The sequence below is a fragment of the Rhinoderma darwinii genome, chromosome 11 (genome assembly GCF_050947455.1).
Source record: "Rhinoderma darwinii isolate aRhiDar2 chromosome 11, aRhiDar2.hap1, whole genome shotgun sequence".
Taxonomy (NCBI): Eukaryota; Metazoa; Chordata; class Amphibia; order Anura; family Rhinodermatidae; genus Rhinoderma; species Rhinoderma darwinii.
This window is the reverse complement of record NC_134697.1, coordinates 24,998,473-25,024,718: the sequence shown is the minus strand read 5'-3', so window position 1 is coordinate 25,024,718 and position 26,246 is coordinate 24,998,473. Positions and strand designations below refer to the sequence as shown.

Sequence of the window (26,246 nt, the reverse complement as noted above, 5' to 3'; positions counted from 1 at the left end):
CTGTTTCAGCACCATGGACAGTGACTTCCGATCCCAATATACAAAAAAAACGAAGTTCTCACTTACCGATAACTCCCGGTTTCTTCCTCCAGTCTGACCTCCCGGGATGACAATTCAGTCCAAGTGACAGCTCCAGCCAATCACAGGCCAAGCACAGGCTGCAGCGGTCACATGGACTGCCTCGTCATCCAGGGAGGTGGGGCCCGATGTCAAGAGAGGCGCGTCACCAAGGACGCGTCACCAAGGCAACGGCCGGGAAGTTCTCGGTAAGTACGAACTTTTTCTTTTTTTTTAACAGGTTGCTGTATATTGTGTTCGGCATTCACTGTCGAGGGTGCTGAAAGAGTTACTGCCGATCAGTTAGCTCTTTCAGCACCTTGGACAGTGACGGACGTCGACTAGCCTCATCTCTATGATGGCGACTGCGCGAAAATCACGCAGCCGCGCATCATACACGGATGACACACGCAGCTGTCAAATGCGCGCGCAAAAACGCAACGTTCGTCTGAATCTGCCCTTACCGAGAACTTCCTGCTTCTTCCTCCAGTCCGACCTCCCGGCCGTTGCTTTGGTGACGCGTCCCTCTCGACATCCGGCCCGACATCCCTGGATGACGTTTCAGCCCATGTGACCGCTGCAGCCAATCACAGGCCAATCACATGCTGCAGTGGTCACATGGACTGCCGCGTCATCCAGGGATGTCGGGCTGGATGACAAGAGAGGGACGCGTCACCAAGGCAACGACCGGGTAAGTATGAATTTCTTTTACTTTTACCTCGGAAAGGGCTGCCCCTTCTCTCTATCCTGCACTGATAGAGAGAAGGGGCTGCCGATTAGTGCAGTGCAATTTTGCAGAGAATACGTGCCCGTAAATACGGGTGGAATACGGATGACACCGGGCCCGTATTTACAGGCACGGATCCGTAAATACTGGTGCAAAACGGGTCAAATACGTGTGACCAAGGACCCGTATTTATGCCAGTATTTACGGGAGGGAAAAAATACGGTCGTGTGCATGAGGCCTAAAATGGTATATTACTCCATTTAGAATTTACAAAACCAATGTATCAGTATCTGACTCCTGCTGGAGGGGATTTGGGCGGATAAGTATCTATTTCCACATGTGGTGGTCTTGTCCTACTGCACAGTAATTTTGGGAAGACATTTTTGTACTCTTAAATTTAATTTGGCACACACCAATAAATCCGGATCCTGCTTTAGCTCTTTGTTTCCTTAATATTTAGTCTGTATGTGGGTATCACATACTTTGACACTGGAAAAAATAGCATGCATCTCACAATCACAGATCATCCCTTTTGTTAAAAGCCTGGCTTCCTTGGACTGTCTACAGTGCAATATCTAATTCCTACAATTCTGTAAAATGTTTTTCAACCTAAACTGGCTAACCCCTTAATGACCAGGCCTATTTTGGCCTTAATGACCAATCATTCTTTTTTTCTTTTTTTTTTCTCATCTTCACATTCCAAGACTTATAACTTTTTTATTTTTCCATCAACATAGGCGTATGAGGTCTTGTTTTTTGCGGGACGAGTTGTGTTTTTCAATGGCACCATTTTTTGGTGCATATATTATATTGATTAACTTTTTTTGGGGAAGGGAATTGAAAAAAAAAACACTATTCCAGCATTGTTTTTTGCATTTTAAATTTACGCAGTTCACTATGTGGTATAAATACCATGTTACCTTTATTCTATGGGTCAGTACAATTATGACAATACCACATATGTATAGGTTTTTTTTTGTTTTACTACGTTTGCAGAATAAAAAACCTTAAAAATAATACATTTTTTCATAACCGCATTCCAAGAGCCTTACCTTTTTATTATTTTTCCGTTTGATATCACCATATGAGGGCTTGTATTTTGCGGGACAAGGTGTAGTTTCATCGTTACTATTTTGGGGTGCATGGGACTTATTGATTAACTTTTATTATATTTTTTTTAGTGGGGGAATGGAGAAAAAAAGTGATTTTGCCGTTGTTTTTTTTTTTTGTACGGCGTTTACTATACAGTTGAATTAATGTGTTAACTTTATTCTTTGTGTAGTTACAATCGCAATGATACCATGTATGTGTACTTTGTGTTTTTTTTACACTTTTATTAAATAAAACCACTTTTATGGAAAAAAAATATTTTATTTTTACTGTTCACGTTTTTTTTTATATTTTCCCAAACTTTATTTGACTGTTTTTAATTATTTTTAAAAGTCCCTCTAAGGGGCATCACCTTGCAATCTATTAGGCCAGGCCTGACACGGCCTAATAGGCATACAGCCAGGGCAGACCTCGGGGTCTTTGTTAGACACCCGGCTGCCATGGCAACCCGTTGGCGGCCGGCAATCGCATTCACAGGCCGCCGATGGGTGAAAGAGGAAGTTCCCTCCCTCTGTCAATAGATTTAAATGCCGCGGTTGTTATTGACAGCGGCATTTAATGGGTTAAATGGCTGAGCTTGAAGGTTTCTTCAATCTCGGCAGTTGCAGAAGGGTCACAGGCTGGCTCACGCAGCGATCGTGCGGACACCGCTTCTGTGCCCGCACGATCTCCATCACGTACATGCATGTGGGAATGCGCAAACAGACTGCGTTCCCCGACGTGCATGTACGTGAAAATGCGGGAAGGGGTTAAAAGAGATTTTTAATACTTACTCATTACAAATATCTCCTAATTGGATCTCTCCTCTTTACAGCACCCATAAAAATAGAAATATCATATATGTTCTAAAACAGATAATGGTGTTTTTTTTTTATTCATAACTCGAGCCCTTATTCTTTGTCATCTATGTAATTCTAATCTATGCTAACGATAGATGCCCAAAAAATTTATGAATTGAAACTTTATTCTTTCCATTGTAGTATATTTTAGTTTATTTAATACAATGTATCTTTTGTATTGCTTTTTTTTTATTACTTTGCTGAATTATTTTTTCTATATATTGTAAAAATCTCTCTCTGAAGTAACACAACAAAGGTACTTCCCCTTTTAGCTATTGAATATGGCCCGACTGTACATTGGATAGCCTTATGCACCAAAGCTTTAACCCCCCTGGAGTATGTAGCGAATACTGAATGAAATTTGGGACTGACCCAATTTCTGGATAGCAGTGAGATATTTTCCTCCACCAGATGAGTTTCCAGTAGACGTATAATCCCTGGCATATATATATATATTTCTAGTCACTCTGAAGGCCGCTAATATCTTGTACCTTTCTCCCAGGCCTCTAATATTCCATACCATAATTCTCATGTTCATCGCTTACCTTTATCATGTCAATTGGGAAAGCCTGAGAGATAGGGAAACAGAAAAATAAACCCCAACACTCCTCGCTGTCTCTCTCCCATCCTTATACACTCCCCTCATTGACTTTCCACTCTTCTAATGGCAGAGTTGCAAATTCTCTTAAGGCTGGGTTCACACGAGCATGTTACGTCCGTAATGGACGGAACGTATTTCGGCCGCAAGTCCCGGACCGAACACAGTGCAGGGAGCCGGGCTCCTAGCATCATAGTTATGTACGACGCTAGGAGTCCCTGCCTCTTCGTGGAATTACTGTCCCGTACTGAAAACATGATTACAGTACGGGACAGTTGTCCTGCAGCGAGGCAGGGACTCCTAGCATCATACATAACTATGATGCTAGGAGCCCAGCTCCCTGCAGTGTGTTCGGTCCGGGACTTGCGGCCGAAATACGTTCCGTCCATTACGGACGTAACATGCTCATGTGAACCCAGCCTAACTGTGCGCATTACCACGTCCCCTATCCCCACCCAGATCTCTTTGACTTATCTTCCAAGTGCCTGATTTTTACTTTTTAGTCGTACGCAGTGTAATGGTCTGGACAATGTTCTGCTGAGAAACATTGGGTTCTGGAATTCATGTGGATGTTACTTTGACACGTACCACCTAAGCATTGTTGCAAATCAAGTACATCCCTTAATGGCAATGGTATTCCCTAAAGGCAGTGGCCTCTTTCGGGAGGATAATCCAAAAATGGTTCAACAATGATTTCAGGAACATGACAAAGAGTTCAAGGTGTTGACTTGAGCTCCAAATTCCCCAGATCTTGATTCAATCAAGTATCTGTGGAGTGTGCTGGAAAAAAAATGTCCGATACTCCGGGACACCACTCAGTGGAGTTAATTCCTCGACAGGTTGGAGCTGTTTTGGAGGCACAAGGGGGATCTACGGAATATTAGGCAGGTGGTTTTAATGTTATGACTGTACAGTGTACACAATTAATTCCCCTTAGCTACTAAATCAACCAGTTAACTAAATTCAATTGACAATTGGGTTTAATTTCACTAGCCACACCCAGGCATGATTACTGCCAGACCTGTTAACTCTAACTTCTTGAATCTAAACATCACTTAGAACCAGTCCGGCAATGTGAAGCCAGCTAGAAGGTCTAAAAAAGCATCACATAATAAATACCATGTTCTAAAGAGATTCAAGTACACATGCCAAACAGTCATTCAGATCTTCCAGTCTGGAAAGGGTTACAAAGCCATTGCTAAGGCTCTGGGGCTCCACCGAACCACAGTGAGAGTCATTATCTACAAATGGAGAAACTTTGGAACAGTGGTGAGCCTTCCCAGGAGTGTCCGTCTACCAAATTTTCGCCAAGAATCCAGTAGGTCGCAAAAGAACCCAGACAAACCTCTAAAGAACGGCAGGTCTCACTTATCTCAGTTAAGGTCAATGTACACGATTCCACAATAAGAAAGACACTGGGCAAAAATGACATTCATGGGAGAATTGAAAGGGCGCCAACCACTGCTGACCAAAAAGTACACAAAGGTTCGTCTCGCATTTGCCCAAAAAAATCGAAATGACCCCAAGACCTTTCGGACAATATTCTGTGAACTGATTAATTAAAAGTTGGAACTTTTTGGAAACATGGCGTACAGCTGACACCGTATTCCACCATAGGAACATCATACAACAGTCAAACATGGTGGTGTGATGGTCTGGAGTTGCTTTGCTACTGCAGGACCTGGACGACTTGCCATAATTAATAGAACCATGAATTCTGCTCTCTTCTAAAAAATCCTGAAGGAGAATGTCCGCCAGTCTGTTTGTGACCTAAAGCTCAAGCGCAGTTGGATTATGCAGCAAGACAATGATCTGAAGCACACAAGCAAGTCCCCCTCTGAATGGCTCAAAAGAAACAAAATAAATATTTTGGAGTGGCCGAGTCAAAGTCTTGACCTGAATCCCATTGAGTTGCTGTGGCAAGACCTTAAATGCGCACTTCATGCTCGAAAACCCTTCAATGTAGTTGAATTAAAATTATTCTGCAAAGAAGAATGGGCCAAAATTCCTCCACAGCAATGTAAAAGACTCATCACAAGTTATCACAAACGTTTGATTGCAGTATTTACTGCCAAGAGTGGAACAACCAGTTATTAGGTTTAGGGGGGCAATTAGTTTTCACATGGGGGATATAGGTTTGAATAAATCTTTATCTTCAGTAAATGGAATGATCATTTATCCTGTTTGTCCATTATTAAAATTAGTCGGATGATCTGAAACATTTAATTGTGACAAAATAGCAATAACAGAAGAACTCGGTGGGAGACACACTTTTTCACAGCATTGTGTGTGTGTGTGTGTGTGTGTGTGTATATATATATATATATATATATATATAGTGAACAGCATAGCCCTTTGCTTGTCTCGATTTATTGAAATTTGTATGCTCTCTGAAAACAGATGACTTATGTTACCGGTTTGCCTATATTAAAACCATCACTGCAAAAAGAATTCCCGGAACTATTTCTATTTTCGTTATATGGTGTCAAGAAGCATCCTGTGTTTGTTATGGATAATAAATATGCAAAGAGGACTAATATAGATGTTACTGGGTGCTTCAATATTACAATCACGTGATCACTCTCAAATTATTTGTTTTAATTGATAAAGATATTAGTTTCACACAAAGTTATGTTCCTGCTGAACATATAGAAGGTATATTAACAATAAACTCGAAAGTTTGCAAAAGATGTAAAAAATGGTGAATTCATATAGTGGTGACAGACGGAGAGCTCAATTATAACTGAGCAGACTATGTAGCTGTAAGGGACACATCATGTGAAGGAAATGTCACTTACCTGCTCAATAACCGTCCCTACCTCAGTTTGGTGCTCCTGTCGGTGCTGTCAGCTACTTTTCCATTCCTGCTGCTAATGAGGAGACGTGACGTTTATCAAAACCACAAAGTCTTTTTGACAGAGCTGCATGACTTCAAGCTCTTCATAATTGAAAATCTCAAACGCCGAACAAGATGACAAAGCTGAATATTTCCCAGCCAATAGTTCATCTTGTGTTTTTAATGTAGTCTGCGTTCATCATAGCGTTTTTTTTTATCTCAATGATGTGTTAGGGTTAAAATTACGCTGAAGGGAAAAAATTCCATAAAATTGGTCTAAAGAGTTTTGTGCAGGTTTCTAACTAGTGCTTGTCTATTGGAAATGCTGGATTATCATTCTGAAGGTAGTTTATTCTATTTTGGCACTTCAAAGGGGTTGTCTGGGCATGGGGCAGTTTTTCATACTAATCAGTATATGATCCGTGGGGGTCCAACACACGGACTCAGCACTGATCAGCTGTTCCGGCTGCCTCTGGTTATGCAGTGGTCATGCCGGAAGCAGATGGCTCCTGACGCTGCATAGCGGCTGTGCTGCAACACTGCAGCTCTGCTCCTATTCAGGTGAATAGGAGCAGAGCTGCAGTGTCTCATTAGGGCCACTATGCAGTGTTAGGAGCCATCTGCTTCTGGCACCGACCACTGCATAACTTCCAATGCCAGAGGCAGCCGGAACAGCTAATTGGTGCGGGCAGGGGCGTAACTAGGAAAGACTGGGCCCCATAGCAAACTTTTGACTGGGGCCCCCCCCTCTTCTGGGTATCACACAACCCCCCCTTGTAGATAGTGCCTCCCTATAGATTCCACCACACAGTGCCCCCCTATAGATAGCACCATACACAGCCCCCTGTAGATAACGCCATACAGACCCCCCCCAAAGAAAAAAACGGCCTATAGTTAGCCTACAAAAGACATGCATCCCCTATCCACAGTATAGGGGATACATGTGTGATCGCTGGCAGCGATAAGGAGAACGTGGGACCGGAAGTTCCCCGAAGTTCTCCATGACTAACCTCGGACTTCCGGCGTCTGCGCAGTTCAATAAAAATGAAAGGAGCGCTGGTCACGCATGGGCACAAGCACGACCGGTGCGCAAGTCATTTCCATGGAGCTGCAGACAGACTACGGAAGTCCGAGGTTTGTCATGGAGAACTTAGGGGGGACTTTCGGTCCCCCGTTCTCCTCATCGCTGGGCGTCCCAGCGATCCCACATGTATCCCCTATCCTGTGGTTAGGGGATGCATGTCTTTTGTAGGAACAACCCCTTCAGTGGCGTCGCGCTGTAGCGGCTGCTAGCGGAGCCTGCGGCCATGGGAGGGGCCATGCCGGCGGGTGGCACGGGCCCCCTCATGCTGCAGGCCCCGTAGAAGTCGCTACGGCTGCTATAGCGGTAGTTACGCCACTGCGCATAGGTTTGTATGGCGTAAAACTACAGCTCCCAGCATGGCCGAAACAATGATAAGGATATGCTGGGAGATGCGGTTTAACAAAAAAAAAATCATACCACCATCATCTCGCTGCAGATCATACAGTGACTACAATACTGATTAGAGGCAGAATAAACATTTACATTAAGTGACTCACCGGTGATGTCTCAGATTCTAGTTCTTTTCTTCTCCCTCCGTTTCAGACATCTATGATGGATTTCTCCTGGCCATGACCCATTTCTGCAGTTTTCCATTTAGATGTCTTCAGCTTCTCACTTTTAAAACATTTCTGCACCTGTAAACAAAGTTAAAATTCTCAACACATCTAAATATAACTGTCACACACACACACACACACACACACACACACCGTGCCCCCTGTAGATAGTGCCCCCTGTAGATAGTGACCTACATAGAAGCCCCTGTAGATAGTGCCCACATATGGACTCCAGAGCTGCAAGGCAATAGTGCTAACCACTGAGCCACCGTGCTGCCCTACATATAGCTTCCCCTATAGTTAGTGCTCCACGTATAGCCCACCTCTGTAGATATTGTCCCACATATAGCCCACCCCTGTAGACTGTGCACTACATATAGCCACCCTGTTGCTAGTGCCCCACAGGTAACCCACCCCTGTATATAGTGTCCCACACATAGCCCACCCCTATAGAAAGTACCCTAAAAAATAGCTCCCCTATAGATAGTGCTCTACATATAGCCCACCCCTGTATAGTGTCTCACATATACTGCCCCACATATAGACCCCCCTGTAGATAGTGGCCCACATCCCCACATACAGACCTCCCCTGTAGCTAGTGCCCCACATATAGACCCCCCTGTATATAGTGGCCCACATATAGACCCCCCTGTATATAATGGCCCACATATAGACCCCCACTATAGATAATGCCATTCACATTTTTATGAGGAAAAAAATATATAAAGTTGACATACTCACATTCTCCGGTTCCCACGCTGTTCACTGGCGATGCAGACATGCTCTCTTCTGAGCATGTCTGCAGGAGCTGAATGAGCGTTCTTCAATGACGCTGATTGGCTGGGCAGAATGACTTGCCCCGCCAATCAGCACCTTCCAAGCATGGAAGCGGCGCGATGATGTCATCGCGCCGCTAGCCAATCAGTGTCATTGTAAGGCACTGGATGGTCAGGCACGGAACATGCCCGGTCATTCAGTGCTAATACATGTATTTGGCTGCCGCTAGCACCGGGGCCCCCTCCGGTGCTAGCGACACCTACAGGCATGAGAGTGCCTGTGTAAGGCTCGGTGGCGCGGGCCCCACAGTAGCGGTGCTACCCCTGTAGCAGCAATAACGGCTGCTAGCGGCGCCACCGGGCGTTTGGGAGGGCGTGTCAGCTGGCGGCACGGGCCCCCTCGGGCCCCGTAGCAGCCGCTACTGCTGCTACCGCGGTAGTTACGCCACTGGGTGCGGGGTCCGAGTGTCGGACCCCACTGATCATATTCTGATGATCTATCCTGTGCATAGGTCATTAGTATGAAAAACCACTCCATGCCCGTATAACTGCCTTTAAGGCTTAATGCATACAGCTGTATTACGAATATGTGTTCAAAGTATCCACAATACGCCACCCATAGAAATCTATGGGCTCATACTGTGTGTGTGTGTGTGTGTGTGTGTGTGTGTGTGTATATGTGTATATATATAATCACACAAGAAAATGGCGACAGCACTCTGCGAACACTAATGCCACCTAAGCCACTAAATATAAATGAATATGCATTACTGCTAAATCTACTTACAATAGGGAGGTTCTTAGCGCACATTTATAAATATATATATATATACATATATATGAGAGAGGGGTATACCGATTTTGTGGCACACTCTATTGCATGTTGTATTACGTAGATGATGTATTACAGCATTGTATGGAGGAACATGGAGTACAGTCTGTTATATGGAAACATAGGGACTCTACTGGATTTGTGCCACAGATTTGCCATGCATAAAGGTCCAAGATGCATTGAATAATGTCTGACAATTTATTGTATCAAGAGATTTCAATGCTTTTTTATACCTGTAACATAGATCCTCATGATGTGCTATGTGTTATTAGTGGGGTTCCAACCACTGTGACCCCCACTAATCACAAGAAAAAACTGGGTCATGGACCTCTGTAGAAAGCTGTGGTCCCTTAAATATTTTTCCTGCCACAGCATCACTGTTGTCTAGGCATCTGGTTTTGCAACTCCGCTTCATTTATGTGCTGCTTTTTTTTGATCCCTTTAATGATAATAATCTCTATCTATAAAGCACCAACATATTCCACTGCGCTTCACAATTGGGAAAGCAGCAAAAAAGTAAAATGAAAAGTAATGAGGAGTGAACACTCATAAACAAGAAGACAAAAGGAGAGCGGACCCTCATAAGATCTTATAATCTCGATGGAATGGGAGAAGTAATGGGAGAAGTAATTCAATAGGTGCCTTGTGATCATTTTCTCCAGGTGACCAGCCCCTTGTATACACCATAGGGAATATAAAGAAACTTGCATGAACTAGTTACCCAGCCAGTGCAAGTGCAAAGAGGTGCAATGAGAGAGGCAAGTTGAGGACACAGAGTGAAGTCAAGAGATATCTGTGACTAGTTCAGGTTGGGTGTGGGCCATGGACTGTAGTTGTAGCTTAAATAAAGTTAAGTCCCAGGACTCCTTGAAGAAATTTGTCTTAAGAGTTTCATAGGATGGGTGCAGCACGAGAGAAGTCCTGCAGATGTATGAAAAGAATCCCGACCTCAACATCTCAACCAATAAAGTTTATATAACATTTGTTTCAGATTTTACCAAACTGAGTCTCCAATTTCTACATTTCTTATTTTAGTGTATACTGTTTGATGTAATTTGTAAAGTTAATTTAATGCACATTTTACTTGCAAAATGACAGACTGACCAGTGGAGAGGAATGATAGGCGATGAGTCCAACATTCTAGTTCAACTTGTTCAACCTGAATGCCCAGAGAAGAGACCTGCAGCCATCCGGTGTTGTTTCACTCTGGTGAATATGCAGCAAGATTTATATTTCCACATTTATTCATTTTCATTATGATTCTTTGAGAGAGACAGTCTTTCACAATCGTTCACTTTAGGTTGAAATAAATAACTAAAAGGAAAAAAAAGATTAAATGTTGAGGTTGGTTAAAATAAAAGTTCCAACACCTTTTTGAATGTAGTTATTTTATTTTTATTAAAGGAGTTTTGGGCAACTAAAACATTGATGATTTATCCTTAGGTTATCAATAATTGATTGATGGGGTCCAACACCCTGGACCACTGCCGGCAATTTGAATAAATATTCTTGTATGGAACTGAGCAGCATTCCAGGTGCAGAAGAATGACCCATGATCAGTGGGGGTCCCGGACTCCCAGAGATTTAAAGATTGATGGCCTATCCTAGGCCCCTTTAATTTGACTAGTATTGTTTGTCTAAAATAACAGTAGTACTAATAAAGTCAAAGAGGTTGTCCAGTCTTATGCAAATAAAACTTAAAGAGACTCTGTCACCAGATTCTCAAATCCCTATCTCCTATTGCATGTGATCGGCACTGCAATGTAGATAACAGTAACTTTTTTTTTTTTTTTGAAAAACGTTCATTTTTGGCCAAGTTATGAGCTATTATTTATATGCAAATGAGCTTTGAAATGGACAACTGGGCGTGTTTTCTTTTTCGTATGTCCAACTGGGCGTGTCTTGTGTTTTTAACTGGCCGTGTTTACTTGTTTTACTAACTGGGCGTTGTGAATAGAAGTGTATGATGCTGACGAATCAGTGACCAATCAGCATCATGCACACCTCTCCATTCATTTACACAGCACATAGTGTTCTTACTAGAACGATGTGCAGCCACATACACAAGTGTCCTGATAATGAATACACATGACTTCCAGCCTGGACGTCATGTGTATTCAGAATCCTGAAACTTCTGAATCTTTTCTGTGAGATTTCCAGCAAGGGAAACTAAATCTCGTAATCTCGTGAGATTACGTGTGGTTTGCTGGAATCTCACAGAAAAGATTCAGAAGTGTCAGGATTCTGAATACACATGGCGTCCAGGCTGGAGGTCATGTATATTCATTATCAGGACACTTGTGTATGTGGCTGCACATCGTTCTAGTAAGAACACTATGTGCTGTGTAAATGAATGGAGAGGTGTGCATGATGCTGATTGGTCACTGATTCGTCAGCATCATACACTTCTATTCACAACGCCCAGTTAGTAAAACAAGTAAACACGGCCAGTTAAAAACACAAGACACGCCCAGTTGGACATACGAAAAAGAAAACACGCCCAGTTGTCCATTTCAAAGCTCATTTGCATATATATAAAATAGCTCATAACTTGGCCAAAAATTAACGTTTTTAAAAAAAACAAAACACGTTACTGTTCTCTACATTGCAGCACCGATCACATGCAATAGGAGATAGGGATTTGAGAATCTGGTGACAGAGCCTCTTTAAAGGGGGTCTATCATTAGGACTTTTAATGAAGCTGGCTAAGTGATTATCTCAAATATCTGATATTTTCCAGGTGAAACTGCGGCTGGCGATACATTTATACAAATATTGCGTATCCCAGTTATATGTCATAGCTTATATTTGTGGGAAAACCCCTTTTAAATTATAAAATATTGTAATAATTATAAAATGCTGTCCGGGAATGGAGACGTTCAGTGTTTACGTTTAGAGGCGGAAATTCTGTGCAGACCTAGTCCTATTTCACACAGCCGTGTTTTATTTTTATTTTTATACAATGTATTTGTGTAGCTAATGCTCTGTGAGCTAAGTGCAGCAGCAACACCAGCAAAAGCGGCAACAGAAGCATCACCATACTGTATTCAGTTCTAAATCCAATGATCGTTCTTACTTAGGCCCCATGCACACGACCGTAGATTTAGTCCGTAATTATGGACCGTAATTACGGACCCATTCCTTTCTATCGCCCATGGACACCTTCCCGTATATCTACGGGAAGGTGCCCGTGCCGTAGATAGGCTCCGCAAAAGATAGGACGTGTCCTATTTTTTTTTCCTCTTTTGTGGTCCCTGCTCCCATACTTTTATATGGGAGCACGGCCCGCGAATGTAGATGGCTACACACGGCAGTCAGCCGCCGGCCGTGCACGTAATCACTGTCCTTGATTACGGGCATGGTCGTGTGTGGGGGCCTTCGACTGATACATTGCAGCAGACTGCAGTTGTGTGAAAGTGGTACAGATTTTTAGCTTTTGAAAATAGAGAAGAATAGTTCAATCCACTGACGGAAAGCTGAAGTCTTGATATGATGAGGAATTAAAGCAAAGCTTATTAAAAATGTATGGAACTGTTCATTATACAATTATTAATCTTTATCTACATTGACAACCCTGTTAACAAATATTTCATATAGGAAGAAATTTCAGGACTCTACTGAAGGTAGTCTACAGGTCGTAAGAAAATATTTCCAGCTGATATCCCATTATTGGTACTTTGTACTGTTCATTTGTGTTGCTTTTATCAGTGGCATATAGGAAGATGAGTATAGAGGTTTTCCCTTACCTCAACCACCATTGCCTTTTTTGGGACCTCTCTTGTTTGCGAACACTCGTTTGCACTAAATACATCTCACCCCCCCCCCCTTGGGTAAATTGAACGCTATATGGTTTTTGTGGATAATATAAGGTGCAGTTTTTATCTTCTTACTCATCTTCATATAAGTGCAGTGTCTCATTTACAGGCTTGAGACATCAAAACAGGAAAGATGAAATGCTCCTCCAGTAATAAGGCTGATTTAGTGTCATTAGAATTTGTAGACAAAGGGCTTAATTAATGGATATAAATAGTGTTCATATGCTTTATTAGTTTCATGCATCTGTGGCTGAAGTGCTTGTGCCAGCAGAATATTTCAGAACTGTTGTGTAAAGAGGATGGAAAGTGTATTTTAACTCCCTCAGGACCAAGCCCATTTTGGCCTTCAGGACCAGCCCCATTTTTTCAAATCTGACATGTCATTTTATGTGGTAATAACTGTGGAATGCTTTTACCTATCCAAGCGATTCTGAGATTTTCTTGTGACATATTGGACTTTATGTTGGTGGAAACATGTGGTCGATAAATTCATTGCTTATATGCTTGTAAAACAGATAGTAATACCACACAAAATAGTGACAAGTTAACATTTCCCATATGTCCACTTTATGTTTGCATTGGTTTTTTTTTGAACGTCCTTTTATTTTTCTGGGACGTTACAAGATTTAGACTTTTAGCAGCAGTTTTATCACATTTTCAAGAAAATGTCAAAAGGCTATTTTTTCAGGGACCAGTTCAGTTGTGAAGTGGCTTTGAGGGGCCCATATATTTAAAACCCTTATAAAACACCCCATTTTAAAAACTGCACCCCTCATAGTATTCAAATCAGCATTCAGAAAGTGTTTTAACCCTTTAGGCATTTCACAGGAATTAAAGCAAATTAGAGGTGAAATATACAAATTTCATTTTTTTTTTGCCAAAATTCATTTCTAATAAAACAAAATTCTGTAAAATAGAAAGTTTTACCAGAGAAACGCAACTCCAATATTTATTGCCCAGATACTGCCGTCTTTAGAAATATCCCACTTGTGCACTAATGGACTGAAGCCTAGGGGTCAGTAGCAAAGGAGCACCAAGTGGATTTTGGGGCCTTCTTTTTTTTTTTTTGAATATATTTTAGACACCATGTCGGGTTTGAAGAGGTCTTGTGGTGCCAAAACAGTGAAAACCCCCCAAAAGTGACCCCATTTTGGAAGCCACACCCCTCAAGGAATGTATCTATGGATATAGTTAGCATTTTGACCACACCATTTTTTTGCTAAATTTATTTGAATTAGTCTGTACAAATGAAAAAAAAAAAAAAAGCACCCCAACATCTGTAAAGCAATTTCTCCTGAGTACGGACATACCCCATATGTGGTCATAAACTTCTGTTTGGACACACGGCAGGGCTCAGAATAGCAGTAGCGCTACTTGGCATGCAGACTTTGCTTGATTGGTTTTTAGGCACCATGTCGCATTTGCAGAGCCCCTGAGGTACCAGTACAGTAGAAACCCCTGAGAAGTGACTCCATTTTGGAAACTACACCTGTCAGGGCATTCATCTATGGGTGTAGTGAGCATTTTGACCCCACAGGTGTTTAATAGATTTTATTAGAATTAGGCAGTGAAAATGAAAAATGGAATTTTTTCCAAAAATATGTAGTTTTTGCTACCAATTTTTTAATTTCACGAGTGGAATTAGGAAAAAAAAAGCACACAATTTGTTACTCAATTTCTCCCGAGTATGGCAATACCCCATGTGTGGCCCTAAACTATTGTTTGGGCACAAGGCAGAGCTCAAAATGAAAGGCGCACCATTTGGCTTTTAGAGCGCAGATTTTGCTGGATTGGTGTACAGGCGTCATGTCGCAATTTCAGAGCCACTGAGGTACCAAAGTACAGTAGAAACCCCTCAGAAGTGACCCCATTTTGGAAACTACACCCCTCAAGGCATTTATCGTTTGCCTGGACATATGACAGGGTTCAGAATTGAAGAGCTCATGCGCACTTTGTCTATTTTCGTGATTTTCACAGCATTGACCCACAATTGCAAGGCTGTGAGGTCAAATAGTAAAACAAACCCCCAAGTAGTGACCTCTATTTTGGAAACTGCACCCCTCAAGGCATATTTTAAGGGGTGTAGTGAGAATTTTGATCCAACAGGGTTTTTATTTATTAGTAATGAACACGCAGCGGATGGTGCAAAGTGAAAATTGCAATTTTCCACACACATGCCATTTTAGTGCCCAATATGTGGTGCTCAATTTGTGCCACTGCAGACAAATATCTCAAACTGTTAGTCGGATTCTCCCGGGTATGGCGATGCCATATGTGGACGTAAACTGCTGTTTGGGCACACTGTAGGGCACAGAAGGGAGGGAGCGCCATTTGGCTTTTGGAGCGCAGATTTAGCTTGGTAGTTGTTCTGTTTGGGGTATTGCTGGTATTTTAGTTTTATAATGTGGGGGCATATGTAAGCTGTGCGGAGTACATCAGGGTATATGTAAGCTGTGAGGAGTACATCCGGGCATAATAAGAGGGTATAATAATGCGGTAAATAATATTTCACAGATGTGTGGCCAGCATCGAACTGATAAATGGTGCCCAATCTTATCCGCATTTGGAACACTCTGCACATTTTGTGTCGCCATATTCTGAGAGGCAGAACTTTTTTATTTATTCTCCACCGAAGCTGTGTGTGGCATTATTTGTTGTTGGACAATCTGTAGTTTTCATTGGTACCAGTTGAATGGCCACCACGATCACCAGACTTTACCCCAATGGACTTTTTCTTTTGGGGAGTTATTAAACATAAAGTATATTCAATAAAACCACGCACACTTGATAACGTGATTCAGTTCATAAAAGAAGCACGCCAAGAAATGAATGCCAAGAAAGAACTTTGTGCCAAAGTGTGAGTGTAAAAACTAGATTACAGCAATGTGTAAATAGTGAGCGCCGCTAAGCATATACTTAATTGTACTTAATGGTTTTGTTATTCTATAAAATACTATTTAAACCTGTATACCTATTATTATTTTTATTATATTATTATTATTACATTTACCTATTATTTAAACTGTATACCTACTTATACACCCCCCCTGTATATTTTCCCTGTCAGACAGTAGCGTTATCATCGGACACCAGGTGACAAGAAAATACTTCCTTGTTTATGTTAATTTTTTTCTATTGTCATGTCTTTGTATGTTTAACCCACTATAATAAACGTACAAATACTATTATATAAAGCCCCATGCACACGACCGTAAAAAAAAATCTCTGTAATTGCGGACCGTAATATGGTCCGCAATTACGGACCCATTCTGTTCTATTGGCCGCGGACACCTTTCCGTATCACTACGGATAGGTGTATGTGCCGTAGAACTGTACCGCAAAAGATAGTACATGTTCTATCTTTTGCGTTTTACGGTCCGCGCTCCCATACTTTGTGTGGGAGAACGGGCCAAAAATGCGGACTGCTGCCGTCCCCGCAACCGCGGGCCATGATTACGGACGGGCACTGCCGTGTGCATGAGGCCTAAACTATGACTTTTATAGACTGTACACACTGGACTGAATTATTTTAAATATGCAATGTGACTTGTACTATGATATATACAGTGAAGGAAATAAGTATTTGATCCCTTGCTGATTTTGTAAGTTTACCCACTGTCAAAGACATGAACAGTCTAAAAATTTTAGGCTAGGTTAATTTTACCAGTGAGAGATAGATTATATGAAAAAAAAAAAAAAAGAAAATCACATAGTCAAAATGATATATATTTATTTGCATTGTGCACAGAGAAATAAGTATTTGATCCCCTACCAACCATTAAGAGTTCAGCCTCCTCCAGACCAGTTACACGCTCCAAATCAACTTGGTGCCTGCATTAAAGACAGCTGTCTTACATGGTCACCTGTATAAAAGACTCCTGTCCACAGACTCAATTAATCAGTCTGACTCTAACCTCTACAACATGGGCAAGACCAAAGAGCTTTCTAAGGATGTCAGGGACAAGATCATAGACCTGCACAAGGCTGGAATGGGCTACAAAACCATAAGTAAGACGCTGGGTGAGAAGGAGACAACTGTTGGTGCAATAGTAAGAAAATGGAAGACCTACAAAATGACTGTCAATCGACAGCAATCTGGGGCTCCATGCAAAATCTCACCTCGTGGGGTATCCTTGATCCTGAGGAAGGTGAGAGCTCAGCCGAAAACTACACGGGGGGAACTTGTTAATGATCTCAAGGCAGCTTGGACCACAGTCACCAAGAAAACCATTGGTAACACATTATGCCGTAATGGATTAAAATCCTGCAGTGCCCGCAAGGTCCCCTGCTCAAGAAGGCACATATACAGGCCCGTCTGAAGTTTGCAAATGAACATCTGGATGATTCTGAGAGTGATTGGGAGAAGGTGCTGTGGTCAGATGAGACTAAAATTGAGCTCTTTGGCATTAACTCAACTCGCCGTGTTTGGAGGAAGAGAAATGCTGCCTATGACCCTAAGAACACCGTCCCCACTGTCAAGCATGGAGGTGGAAACATTATGTTTTGGGGGTGTTTCTCTGCTAAGGGCACAGGACTACTTCACCGCATCAATGGGAGAATTAATGGAGCCATGTACCATCAAATCCTGAGTGACAACCTCCTTCCCTCCACCAGAACATTAAAATTGGCTCGTGGCTGGGTCTTCCAGCATGACAATGACCCGAAACATACAGACAAGGCAATAAAGGAGTGGGTCAAAAAGAAGCACATTAAGGTCATGGAGTGGCCTAGCCAGTCTCCAGACCTTAATCCCATCGAAAACTTATGGAGGGAGCTGAAGATCCGAGTTGCCAAGCGACAGCCTCGAAATCTTAATGATTTACAGATGATCTGCAAAGAGGAGTGGGCCAAAATTCCATCTAACATGTGTGCAAACCTCATCATCAACTACAAAAAACGTCTGACTGCTGTGCTTGCCAACAAGGGTTTTGCCACCAAGTATTAAGTCTTGTTTGCCAAAGGGATCAAATACTTATTTCTCTGTGCACAATGCAAATAAATATATATAATTTTGACAATGTGATTTTCTGTTTTTTTTAAAAATATAATCTATTTCTCACTGGTAAAATTAACCCAGCCTAAAAATTCTATACGGTTCATGTCTTTGACAGTGGGCAAACTTACAAAATCAGCAAGGGATCAAATACTTATTTCCTTCACTGTACATTATGATTAATACCATTTTATGTGCACGATGACTTTCATGTATGCACTAGAGCGGGTAGTATTATATATATATATATATATATATATATATATATATATATGTGTATTATAATATACTGTATGCATTATGGTTAACACTATCATATGTGCACTATGACTTTTATACATGCACTAGAGCGGGTTTTTAACATGCATTATGGGTTATTTTATAATACATACATTTTTCTGGTACAAATATTTAAAGAGGTTGAAAAGGTGAGCACAGAAAGTAACCCCTTGGAGACACGGCCAATTTCAGTTTTTTCATTTTCGTTTTTTCTGCCCCGCCTTCCAAAAGCCATAACTTCTTTGTTTGTTTTTTTGTCGACATAGCCGTATGAGGGCTTGTTTCTTGCAGGACAAGTTGTAGTTTATCATGGCACAATTTATTGTACTGCATAATGTACTGGGAAGCTGAAAAAAATATATTTGTGGGGTGAGATAGGGAAAAAACAGCGATTACTACTTTTTTTGGGGGGGTTTTGTTTTTACGCGTCGATGCTACATGTGCTCCTTATTCTATAGATTGATACAATTATAGGGATACCCAAAAAATTTCTGAGAGCCACAAGTTTTTTATTTTTCCGTCAATTTAGCGATGTGAGAGCTTAATTTTTGCGGGGCGAGCTGTAGTTTTCACCGATACCATTTTGGGGTACATGTGACTTTTTGATTACTTTTTGACTAAGTTGACTAAAAAGCAATTTGCGACTTTTTATCATTTGATTTTTTTACGGCATTCACCGAGTGGGTTAAACAACCTTACAATGTGATGGTTCAGACTTTTACGGACGCGGCGATACCAGTTATTTAAAATTAAATTTTTTTAACATTACTTTAGGGGAAAAATGGGAAAAGGGGGTTTTTTTTTTGAACTTTTAATCCTTTTTTTTTTTTTTTAAAACATAAAAAAAAACTTGAACTGTTTTTTTTACTTTTTTTCTTAGTCCCTATAGGAGACTTGAACGAGCGATTGGATCGCTTGCATGATATATTGCAATACTAATGTCACCCCATACTTCCCCTTGGCGACAGCAACATAATAGTACGTGGCATGTCGCCAAGGGGGTATAGGCCTGTAAGTTTAACCTCCAATGTAAATTAAATGTTGGAAGGTTTTCTAAGAGATCCTACCCTAAATTATCTTAATGAAAATAAATGGGTTGTAAGGGATTGGTCAGTTTATTTGAGGAGGTAAATTCTAGATTCTAGACTGGTCTGGGGTCTTCGTATGTCATATATCTTAATTTTTCCAAAGCATTTGAATCTGTTCTATGCTCTGTGGAAAAAATATGCAAATTAGTTGTCCACCAAAAAATGTCTTGAATGCCACCCTGTAAGTCAATGTCCGACTCATGTAAGCGCCTTGAAACCTTTGCATACTTTTTCCCAGCATTGTCTGTAAGATATCATACACCAGCTGGATCTCCACAAGGCGAATCGATAACCCTCTAGTGCTTCATCAAAGGCATCCCACCAAACCAACCAGTACCCTGCCCTGTACCTATAAGGAGCAAGAACTCTGAAACAGCTGTCTACAAGTGATGACTCATATAATTAACTGCTTAGGCTTCTATAATCTGCAAAGCCCTAATCTATGACTGCATCCCAAGTATTCATTCAATCACTGCAGGTTCCTTCTACCTTTAGTAGGTTCTTCAAAAATAATTCTGTGCACTTCATATGTCTTAATTCCACATACAGACAGAATTTTATAAAAGGGCTAATTCCAGATATAAATTCATAACTTTTTAAATTGTGTGATCCGACAAATTAAGAAATGTAGAGATTTAAGCTATAAATATAGTATGGGCTGAAAAGCAAAGATCATTTTTGAGTGTAAAAGTAATGACCGGTTCACACTTATCATAGGATTAAGGACTAAATTGCTTGTGGCGTTACTATAATGTTTTTCAAGTATTTTACTCAGAGCCTGTAATCCATTTATATGGTGCGATAAACAGCTGCAGCACAAGAACGTATCTAAATTACATTTAAAATTGATGTATGTAGGATTTTTTGTTAATCTGTATTTCTTACACCGTGGACTTTTTAATTAGAAGCAAAAGGGAGATGGATCTGGAGAGGTATAAAAATTATATTTTTGCTCCACTGCTCATACTTTTATAGAATCGTATATAGTGTATGATTCAAATGCGGATTCAATTTTAATGTCATTAACCTAAACACTAATATCATGATCCAGGTAATGAACATTATGTTTTAATGTTCCAGTCTGAAAGACACTGAGATCGGGTAGGGGTCTCTTTGCAATGGAGATTTGCAGATTTTAGTAGTTATTTAATTGGCATGTTGTAGATTTGACATCAGTCCAATAATAACTAAGTAAGATTAATCTGCTGGAGAAGTGATGGCTGGCTCACAACGAGGTATTCTCTCTACATGCCTATCCATAGTTGTGTTATTATGTGTTGTTAACTATTATATATGATTTACGGAGATGTTTTAGGTCAGTTTAAGGGTAATGTCACATGTAGCGTAAATACAGCAAATTTTCCGCAACGTATTTAGTTGCAGAAAATCCGCAGCATAATACAGTAGCAGCAGAGTGGATGAGATTTGAACAAATCTCATTCACCTGCTGAGTAAATGATAAGCGGGAAAAAAACGCTCAGAAATTGACTTGCCTTTTTTTAATTCGCAGTATGTCAATTGCATTTGCGTAATCACTCCTTTATCTTTTGCAGGTTTTCCCGATTGAATTCAATGGGGAGGTAAAATCCGCAACAAATAGCAGATGTTGGGATTTTCGCAGCGGAGAAGCTGCGATTCTGCCGCAAAAATTGCAACTCAGAAAAAAATAATAATCTTATACTTACCCAGAATTTGGTACTACTTCGTCCAGGCCGGCCTTCTGGGATGACAATTCATCCCAGGTGACAGCTGCAGCCAATCACAGGCTGAAATGTCACCCCAGAAGGCCGGTCCGCAGGACGTCAGAGGGTAAGTTTGGGTGTTTTTTTTTGTATTTATTTATTTTTTTAACCTCTGTTTTCCGCAGTGGACAATCCAACCGAAAAACTGCACCACAATTTGGTGAGGTTTTTCGGCAGGAATTCCCTGCAGCTGCCAGGGCAGATATGCGGTGTACCTTTACGCAGTGTAGCTGCCCTGTGTGAACATGCCCTTTTAGCTCCTCAGTAGAGAAGATTTTGTACAGATGTAGCCATATTTATCTTGACTCTTAACGCATTAAATACACAGTGGCAAGAAACTTTGCACTTGACTTTTTCAATAACTTTTCAATGGCTTTTTTGTGTGAGATCACACTGCAGCAAGTTATCAAAGTCAAGATAAACTTGGCTACATCTGTAGATGACCCAGCAAATTGTCTTAATCAGTTCTATTATTTTCTATAGCAGAGGTTGTACCTTGAGAGCCACATTAAATTTGAAGGGATGGTCGTGAGCCACATTTGTAAGATGGAGAAAAATGGGGCGCAAGTGAAGAAATTTGGTACAAGTGGTATTACAAGTTTTAAGTGGTACATACAGAAGAAAATGTGTATTATACCATCCATATTGGCATGGTTCAGAGGTTAGGATATGTCTTCATTATAGTAAATTTGGAAATTGTATTGTAGCCAATGACTATGGTCATAACTGAGCAAGCCCCACATCCGGAGGTCACAAGCCACGTGTGGCTCCCGAGCCACTGGTTGGGCACCATTGGTCCATAGGAGCATAATTCACCTCTGGATCAGCTTGCATTTTATTTTATTAAATTGTATTAAATTCCAGGAAGAAGAAGGATTATGTCACGGAGCGGGTTAGTGGACCCACTAGGCTGTACCGCCGTAGCGGGAAGGCAGCTGGCCAAACCAGAGGAAACCCCAGAAATACAATGTCCCGCACAAGGGTACCTGAATAGTAGTCCAGATGGTGGCCGCATCTCTGGCACAGATGAGATGGGTGCAGCAGATGGCGCCAAACGTGGCGGATGACACAGGAGCCGCAAGTTGCGCCATATGAGGCGGATTCCTCCGGACGTGGCAGATGACACAGGACGTGGCGGATTCCTCCGGACGTGGCTGATGACACAGGACGTGGCAGATTCCTCTGGACGTGGCAGATGACACAGGACGTGGCAGGTGACACAGGACGTTGCACGACTTTATACTAAGGCAAAGCACGGGAAACAGGAACGGGGAACAAGGCACGGGTAACAACAGGAATGGGAAACACTAAGGGACCATTTGCAAGACAGACTGGGAAAACTAACAACGCTCAGGCAAGGATTAGAAGGCCAGGGGCCTTCTTATAGACCAGGAAATCGTGGCAGTTGATGATGATGACGATTTCCTTATTGCGCGCACTGACCCTTTAAGGCCGGGCGCGAGCGTACGCGCGCACCCTACGGGACACAGCCGTACGGAGCGGAAGTCAGCGCTGGCGTCTCCTAGGAGGGAGACGGGGACCAGCGCTCACAGATCCATGGCTGCGGGCATCGGGAGGTGAGTGAATCCGATGGCCCACGGCCATGGACGCTACAGATTACAAATAAAATACTTACAGACAGACATACTGCATCTGTATAATATGGACCTGGATCCTCTGTGGTTTTACTGCATAGAATTTAGACCCTATGCTAATCTTAAACGCTAAGTGAAATATGGCTCCATCTGTTTAGGCCCTCAGTCTGCCAGGAGCCATTTCAGTTTTAGTAAAAAAAACAAATGATGGAGGTGTTGCTTTTTATATTCGCTCTTGAACCCCCTGCTCTCTGGATTTGGGCCATTCCTAACATCGAAGGTATTAAGATAGCACACTAAGCTCTGACACTACCTCTCTTCCTATCCTTCTGGAGGAACTGTCTAGTTTTGGTCCTTTTAATCTCGCCCTACCACATCCCCTGTCTCGGTTCTCAATCTTACATTCCCACTGTTCTGGTTCGAACCCCACCTAGAATACCGTTTTGCCTCACAAACAATGTACTTCCATTAGTGGGAGTTTATAAAGGGTTGTGCGCCAGAAATGTCGCAAATTTTGGCGCACGCTTTGTTTGCACAATAAATTGTGACTTTTTTTTCGCCACTCTTCGCACTTTACTAAAATGTGAGTGGGGCTAATCGGAAGGCGATGGGGGCCTTCCATTGACTGACAAATTTACTATAATAGTTGTTTTTTTTTTGCACACAGACTGCCAGAGGTGCACCTAATTTATTAGGAGGTGTGTGGCTCTTAATAAATTGGATGCATCTTACACCGGATGCCAGTTGAAATTCCAGATTTAATAAATTCCCACTATTGTACGCTACTAATTACCCTACTCGAAGCTGTTGAAAGACTGCAGTAGATAGCATGTCTCATTTATTGGTCACATATATGTAAACATAATTCCATTTCCCCCTAAACTACTCTATTTCTGGGCCACTACCGGTGCGGGGTCCAGCATATGATATTTTAAATTGATATGGAATGGTACCATACCAAGGATCAATAGGCCTACTCTGTACAAGTATAAATTAGTTGGTGTCCTTGGTATGCGGGATATCACCAAATATTACTATGGTGTCCTTGGTCAAGTACCATGCCAATAAAGAGGCATTATTGTGGCTCTCACTGGAAGCACTGGATTTTTATCCATCCACAATTCTGGGATTATATTAAATATTCCTCTAATCTAATTTCCCCACACCTCCCTGTCCTCCCTGTGAAAGTGAACTGCAAAATAGAAAATGACAATCTTTTTGAAGGTTTCATATGTGCGTTACTTAAAGAAGTGTATGACGCGGATTGGTCAGCGTCATACACTCCTCTGTACAACGCCCACTTGGTCTAAAGTAAAAACACGCCCACTTGGGCATTAAGAAGCTCATTAGCATAAATCTAAAATCGCTCGTAAAGTGGTAAAAATAGATAGTTTTTCTAAATAAGAAGCATTAATGTCACCTACATTACAGCGCCCATCTCCTTATGTAGGAGATAGGGCACTTATAATATGGTGACCGAGTCTCTTTAATACAGTCTAGAAGAAGAGTAGTTCATTGAATGGTTAACAAATCTAGACGGAGGATGGGTTGAATAAACAACCTAATTGCTTCTGAACCTACTCATGTGATCTATGGGAAGGAGCAGAGAATCCCTACAGAATGTAACTGGAGTATTAGAATAAAAAAAAAGACCCCTGAGAGGCAAAAAGACACATCTGCAGGGTGAGTCACTACACCAACTGCCACTATACCCAATCCCATGGGTTCGCAAGTGGTGAGCAAACGATGGAGCCTCAATTTCAGTCTCGTCTTTTTCTTTGAATGTATTCCTGTGAGTTAGTGCTGCTCTTTGGACGATTACAGTTCTGACCTCCCCCTTCCCTTTAATTGTTCCAATATAATATCCAAGGCTGTTTGTCTCTCTTCAGATCTTTTGCTTATGCAATGTCATTGAGAACACAATGGCTCATTTTAAATGAGTCATATAGCATGACTGTAATGCATAAGATGTCATTGATTTACTAAATTAAACACAGTCCTACATGAAATGCTTTGATTACAACCCACAAAGTAATTTCCTGTGCAAATAAAATGAACTTTCCTACCAAAGCTACAATGAGAGTGTTACAAACCAACAATATAAACACTCATGCAGTATTATTGACCTCAGTTTAGCAGCTGCAGAAATGGCGAATAAATCAGCCGTAGTTATAGACAAGATCTTTCGCTATCAGTAGTTTTATTATTTTAGAACGTCTAGATCTATATTTTGTCTACAGTTTTACTGTGTCTACCAATGGGCATATCTATAATTTTAAAGACATATTCCCTAGTTTAGGAACCATTCCAAAATGACTGTTTAAACTTAGATTATTAACACAGGGCTGGAAATGTATTGCTTTTGGGGAAACTTGACGTTTGGGCAGAGAAATGGAAAGTTAACTTTAATGTGGATAAGTGTAAGGTTATGCACTTGGGCCGAGGGAACAAATTTTACAATTATGCATTAAATTGTAAAACAATGGGTAAAACTACTACTGAAAAAGATTTGGGGATATTGGTCGACAGTACATTTACCTTTAGCAACCAGTGCCAGGCAGCTGCTGCCAAGGCAAATAAAATCATGGGATGCATCAAAAGAGGCATAGATGCTTATGACAAGAACATAGTTTTGCCTCTATACAAATCACCAGTCAGACTACTCATGGAATATTATGTAAAATTTTGGGCACCTGTGTATAAGAAGGACATGGCTGAGCTGGAAGGGCAACCAAGGTAATTAAGTGAATGGGCGGATTGGGGTGCCAAGGAAAATTATCCAACTTGGGGCTATTCAGTTTAGAAAAAAGATGGCTTAGGGGTGATCTAATTACAATGTACAAATATAAAGATGGACAGTACAGAGGTCTTTCCAATGATCTTTTTAAACCTAGGCCTGTAACAAGGACAAGGGGGCATCCTCTACGTCTGGAGGAAAAAAGGTTTGTTGTAGTGGCTGCAGACAACCGGCATCCCCCCCCCCCCTAACAGCGGCCACGACAGCAGAACTGAGTCCCTTCAACGGCATCCCCCTTCCCTTGGACGCCGGAACGCTGTGGTCTCTGTTTTCTCGTCCTGGCTGTCCTATAGGGTGCGCGCACTCGTGTCAAGCCTATCCCTGAGCACCCTTGCCTTTAACAGAAACCCTGCGCATTTCCTCAGTGCCTGAGCAATGTTGTATCTTTGTCTGTCATTTAAATGGTTCCCTAGCTGTATCCTGTATCTGAGTCCAGTGTCCGTATTAAGTCCACTGTCAGAGACTACTTCTGTGTCCAAGTCCATTGTCTGAGACGACTTCACCCTCTGTGTCCGGTGTCC

The 26,246-nt window shown here is 41.6% G+C and overlaps 1 protein-coding gene across 5 annotated transcripts in view; it reads left to right on the top strand.

The window, feature by feature from the left end:
* The window catches only part of STK32C (serine/threonine kinase 32C), a 210,020-nt gene that overhangs the window by 82,890 nt on the left and 100,884 nt on the right, over positions 1-26,246 (top strand). The gene's annotated exons all lie outside the window — the stretch shown is intronic.